This window comes from Triticum dicoccoides, chromosome 2B, assembly GCF_002162155.2.
Source record: "Triticum dicoccoides isolate Atlit2015 ecotype Zavitan chromosome 2B, WEW_v2.0, whole genome shotgun sequence".
Lineage (NCBI taxonomy): Eukaryota > Viridiplantae > Streptophyta > Magnoliopsida > Poales > Poaceae > Triticum > Triticum dicoccoides.
In genome coordinates this window covers 783,187,823-783,194,619 of record NC_041383.1, presented here as the reverse complement: position 1 = coordinate 783,194,619, position 6,797 = coordinate 783,187,823, and positions in this window count along the sequence as shown.

Below are 6,797 nucleotides of genomic sequence, written 5' to 3'. Positions count from 1 at the left end.
AACTCCCTGATGATACACGAAGAGTGAAGCATCGGAGCGAGTGGACCGAAATCCGAGAGACTGCAGGAAGGCTGCGATACACTGGTACCAAGCCCGAGGCGCCTGCTTCAACCCGTAAAGATAACGGGAGAGCAAGCACACGAAGTCGGTGTGCTCAATGTCTTCGAAACCAGTGGGCTGCTCACAGAACACCTGCTCGGCGAGATGGCCGTGCAGGAAGGCGTTGGAGACATCCAACTAGTGCACAGGCCAGGCGCGCGAGACCGCCAGCTGAAGCACGGCGCGAATCGTGCCCGGTTTCACAACCGGGGCGAAGGTGTTGGTGAAGTCCACGCCCGCGCGCTGCCGAAAACCACGAACCACCCACCGAGCCTTGTAGCGCTCGAGAGAACCGTCCGGGCGAGTCTTGTGGCGAAACACCCACTTGCCAGAGATGATGTTGGCATGAGGGGGTCGCGAAACAAGCTGCCACGTGCGGTTGCGCTGTAAGGCGTCGAACTCCTCCTGCATCGCACCTAGCCAGTGGGGATCCCGAACGGCAGCGCGGGCGAAGGTGGGGACGGGTGATGGCGTCGATGTCGAGGCGGCGCACGCATACTCGTCAACGGAGTAGCGCGTGCTGGGCCGAAGCACTCCTGCTTGGGCATGGGTAGTCATTCCAAGTGGCGGGGCAGCAGGGCCGACGGGTGCCGCGGCAGCGGGGACCGCGGTGGCAGGGGCACCAGGTGCGGCGGCGGCGGGGGCCGCGATGGTAGCAGCGTCAGCCGAGCTGGCGGCGGAAGAGGCGACGGGCGAGGGTGATGTCGAGCCCGTCGCAGGGTGGGCGGGCGGGGTGCCGGGCTCAACCTCGTATGAGGGAGACAGGGACCTGGGGGCCCGCTCCGACTCGACCTCAGGGGAGGGAGTCGTGAAGCCAGGTGGTGGCGGCAGAGGGCGCCGTGCCGGGGAAGCCGCTGGGGGCTGCCGCCGTGCATCGCTCCACGACGGGGGTGCGGGGGCCGGCGCCGAAGGGCCGAAGCCGGAGGAACCTGAAAAAAGAGAACACCATCTCGACAAAGTACACAAGCCTCGAGGTGTACACACGATGAGTGACAGGATCATAGCACAGGTAACCTTTGGTGTTAGGAGGGTAGCCAAGGAAGATGCATGGGACAGATCATGGTGCGAGCTTGTGTGGCGTGGTGGACGCGGTGCTAGGATAACAGAGACACCCGAAGATGCGGAGACATCATAGGACGGTGGTGTGCCGAAGAGAAGGTGGTGAGCGGCGTAGTTCCACCAAGGGCGACACAGACGAATGTTAACTAAGAGCAACTCTAGCAGACCCCGCATTTTGCCGACCCATAAAATGTGTTTGCAGGTCACACGGGGGCGGTTATGCAGGCCGAAATTTGCGGCGGCAGACTAGAAACCGCAAACAAACCCCTAAATTTAAAAAAAGGTTGTTTCGCACGAGAAATTTTAAGCAACAGCTCGCCGGAGCTTGCTCGCATACATGGTTCTTCTTCGCATAATAAGTTCATACACGCCACATACATACATAGAGGTTAGATCACTACAACAAGAACCCTCCTTCAGCAACGCATAGATGCAACGCATAGATGCGTTGTCGTTTGTCCGTATTAGCGTTGCTATGGTCTACACCAACGGATTCACATGCGTTGCCGTTGGTGGCGTTGCAAGGGTCTACTACAACGTATATAGATCCGTTGGTACTCAAGGAAATAATGTGTTGCAAAGTAACAACGGATTCATGCAACGCTTCTATGCGTTGGTGCTTGCAAAATAGAATAACCTCCATATATAATCATTTATAACACTGTTTGTGCTTGCAAAATAGAATAACCTCCATATATAATCATTTGTAACAGTAGGTAGTTTGAATGGCAGTACAAGGTAGAACTTTAGCAAAATTCGGTAGAGTAGAAATGAAAATGATATATTTATTCAATGGAACCATCTGTTACATTACATACAACGGAAGTATCATCTACTAGGGGTACATCATCTCCTTAGAAAATAAAATAAAATAAAATATCGAATTTCTAAACATTCAAAGAACTGTCTTGTTTCTCCTCCAAGTACCAAGAATCATCATACGTTCTCCAAGATCCAAGTAATCATCTTGTATTGAAATTCTCAACCTACAAAGAAAAATCATAATACTATTTAGGCGTAAATTCAATATGAAGTTTAAAAAATATACATAGTATGCACTATACCTAATAGGATCCACATAAAAATTACAAAGTGTGCAAGAAAATATTGTTGGGGGAAAGACATAATCTTATGTATATCTGACAAATAACTTAGTAGGAGGACATGTTAAAAGACTGATTATCTTTGCCAATTGCGTGTGCCTGTTCCCTACGAACAGCCAGCAGCATGTATTAACTACTAACAATTATTCAAACATTATATTATATCAACAATGAGATGAATTCAGCAACCAACTAAATGATGAGTAGGTAAGCAATAATATCGACTACACAAAATTGGATGTTTCCGTTTCCAAAGGTCTCAACATTAACTAGTTTAGTGTCTCACATCCCGCTCATGCTTGGTATGATGTACTTAACGCCATGTAGTAGTAGGAGAAAGGAACTGAACACCAATAGCTCAAAATCATTAACTAATCTACATCACACAAACTTCGTAGTTACCTGAGAACTAAAATGTCACATTATAATTTCTCAATCAAGAATAAGACTCTTACAACCAGTAGAAGAAACAACATGGAAAAGAAACACTTCTTTAGATTTGGGCTTCTCTAGGAAAAAGTAGTGGATTTTTGTTTCTAGAGAAGGTAGGATCCAAGGTATTTATAAGGAAATAAAAATAATTTAATGCGGCACTATTTAATTCTTCAAGACCAACCTAGCACTAAGCTGAATATATATTTAAGAAATGCATCAGGGAGTACCTACGTAATGGCTAAAAAATCTGAATAAAACCAAACCTAAGTAATGGATGAACAATTTTATGTCAGTACTTACCCAGTTTTAGCAAACACTACCCATGTACCTTTGCTGCCAATGTAGAATATCATATAACCAAGAGGATTTGATCTTTGGTCACAACTCAGCTCCCTAATCATGTATCATTTGTCATGTCATTAAGACCGGAAAAAATAGACATATATTGGCACACTTAACTAACAAAGATTCATTGGACCAGTTAGTGTAAAAATTAAGGATATGGAATAAATAAGAATGCTACTTCATGAGGAGGAGATAAGGAAATGGACACCTTAGTGGCCTGAACCAGGGGAGGGTTTATCAAGTAAGCGAATGGGTTGCCCGACTCTCTGTGATTATGTGATAAGCTGTACATTTCCATCTGCCCCTGAAGCTGCACGGCATTAAAGCAAGTTAACCCCTTACACAATCAGGCCAGGCAAGTTAATGATTTTAACACAATCTATCGATCTGCACATCTATTGTCAACAGTTGGAAACCTGACCTGTAGGACATTTTCATACCAACATCATAGTTACTGCATCTGTTTAGATACTGAAAGACTGTTAGCTGACATCTTGCAGGCACAAAAATTGCAAGCGAAAAAAATCACATGATGAGATACAGGTGGTACAAATAATACTAACAATTGCAAGGACAAGGAACCATGGAATCATAAAGGAGCTAGAGGGTTCCGTGATTATTATTGTACGCATTGTACATATTGAGTAATTTTTTGCAATGGAGAGCATAAAAGAGAATTAGAGAAGAGATAACAAGTAGTTGTTTCAATTTGCAAGAATTTTAAAACATACAGATCTTCTACTTTTATTTGGGAATGCATATTACCTTCTATCTAGTGTATATGTACTAAGGAGTAGGAAAATCAGCAGCAACAGCAATAGCAATCAGCGGCAGCAGCAATAGCAACCAGCGGCGATAGCAAGTGTTTACTGTATAGGAACCAAGGAGCAGCAAAATCAGTAGCATCGGCATAGCAATTAGTGGCAGAAGCAAACAATCAGTGTAATAGGGCTGTACCTGTACTTTCAATCAGCAGGCACGCACGCACCACACACACACACATGCACACGAGCCAAGCACACACGCAACTGCAGACAAACACACGCAGGGCAACCAAAGCACGCCGGGCACCAAAATAAATCCAAAAGGAGCACCATCGCCGCCGAAGGCTTCGCGAGCCACAAGAACCACCCGCACGCGCGGGATCCAATTGGTAGTTGAGGAACACGGCCGGAGCTCCACCACATGCTCCTCTCCCCTCGGGCCCGTCTCCACTGTCGACCACCACCGAGAGAAGGGAGCAGAACCCTACACCACAGCTTGTTTCAGATCCATGCCTGATCCGGAAGGCGGAAGCAGCAATGCCTGAGCCGGAAGGCGAAACCAGCGACGCGGAGTAGTGACCTCTGGAACAGAGGCGAGCGAGCTGCGCCGGCGATCCGTGTCGACTAGATTTACTGCAGGACACGTGTAGTGGCGTCGAGGACGTCGCCAAGGAGGAATATAGGATGAGTGCACTGAGGGGAGCCTGGCCCATGAGCGATGGTGCGGGACATCGCCGGATTTAGGGAGAATCGAAGGTGGCGGCGGCTTGTCATGGAAGTCAGATGAGAAAGAGGGGAATCGGGGGAGAGAGAAGCGGATGAGGTAGGTGTTGGTACGGGGAGGTATGATTTATTTTAGGAAGAGGAGGTTGGCTCTAAGCGCGGAAGTCTTGGGGACGAGGAGGTTAGCTCTAAATGCGAGAGGTGGGAGGTGGGATAAACAACAGATCCTACAATATCGGTGGTACAAATGCATTGGTATAGGGGGGATTTTGTTGTAGTGGATATGCTAGACAGGGCCTACGCTACTGCATCACTGCTACAAAATTGAGCTTACCGGAGCTCCTGCGGTAGCCGCCCACCGGCGGCGATCAGTCGGAGTCGGAGCCGAGGTCGACGAAGAGCTTCGCCTGCTCCTCCTTCATCACGCGCAGGTCGGCCTCCTTCGATGCCTGTGCCTGCGATGCCGCGAGGCCCGAATCGAGGAAGAGTCGCTCGTACTCGAGCTCGCGCCGGATGCGCTCTTCCATCTCCTGCAGCTCCTTCGCCGACTGCTCGAGGACGACGCGCTCGAGGAGCTCTTCCTACACCGGTGGGAGGTAGTCCTCGGGTCCGATGACGCCTCGGCGCATCTGGCACGGCCTCCTCCGTCTCCCTCTTCACCGGAACGAGCCGTGAGCTCGATGCGCCCACGGATGAGCTCCCCGCGGACCAGTGGACGAATGAGCTCCCCGCGGACCAGTTGCCGGAGGAGGCGCGGCGGTGACGGGCGCGCTCGAGCTCGAACTCGTCGAGCTCACGCCGGTTGAATGCCGGCGGTGGCCGGGAACCCTGGTTGAGTCACCGACGTGCCCCCCGCTTGCGCGCGGCGTCAGATCTGGCGCGGCGGCGGCGCTCCGCCTCATCCCCTGAGTCGGCCATGGTGGTTCAAGGCTCGCTGGCGGCAAGAAATCGAGCGGCACGGTGGGGAATTGGAGGGGAACGCGGCGGCGGGAGGATAGGGTATCGACCCGCATCTGCCCCACAAACCCGCAGTTATAGTGGCTCGGGGTTTGCGTTTGCGGGCTGCGGCAAAAAAATTTATGGGCCGTGTTGTGGAATTGTCACATCAGATGTCCTCGTGAAAGGACTTAGTTGTGGAGCCATCACAACTAGGAAGCTTGAAGGGGTTAAACAGGACAAAGGACACGAGAGGGTTTATACTAGTTCGGCCCCTTACCGTGAAGGTAAAGGCCGACGTCTAGTTGGGTTGGTATTGATGTTTCGATGACCAGGGAGCAAGATACGCTATGCCCGTTTCTTGATGAGTTGTTTTCTTGTCCTAAGCCGCCAGTAGGTCGTCCCCTTATATACACAGGTTGACGCCCTGTGGCTTACAGAGTCCCGGTCTGCTTATAAACAGTGTCCGGCTCGATGACTAATTAAAATCTACCTTGTGATACAAGTCATGCCATTACGGCGGTTTACTACAACGGGCCTTGAGCCGCCTGTGGGCCTTAAGCCCTTATTTGAACCGCCATCTTCATGCTTGGTCTTGGGCTTCTTTCTGGTGAATCTTCTTCGCGTAACCCGGCCCCTCCTGGGTGGCTTACAAATAGTTATATCCCCAACATTAGTCCCCAGAAAGGCCTCAACCCAAAGAAGGGGAAGTGGTAGTTTTCACGGATCACATGAACCGGGGATTTGCCCCTCCCGGCTCAAAATTCTTCAGGGAAGTTTTGAATTTCTTTGATCTTAGACCTAGAGACATTGGACCCAATTCCGTGTCAAACCTTTGCAATTTTCAAGTCTTCTGTGAGGTGTATCTTGGAGAGGAACCAAGTCTACTTCTATTCAGAGAACTTTTTTACTTGAACCGACAGAATGAACGTACCAACGGGCCTAGTCTTGAGCTTGGCGGCATCTCGATCCAGCGATGGAGAGACTGCCTGTTTCCTTATGCTGAGTTGCCGAGTCACCCAAAAGATTGGAACCAGACATGGTTCTACTGTCAGGACACTTCTCCGGCTGATGAGAAGCCTCTGCCCGGCTTTCGCGCCCTGCGCCTTGAGTCCAACCATCCGCTGGCGGATAAACTGACCACTGTTGAACGTCTGCCTCTTAACCCCACCATCAAGAAGATTAAAGCTCTGTTGGGAAATGGTTTAAATGGCATCGATCTGGTCCGAGTTTGGGTCACTTGGCGAATACTTCCCTTAAGCTGCCGCCCCGGCTTAATGTGTACTTACACAGGCGAAAAGGATGATCGAATGCGTCATAGTCCTGACGACTT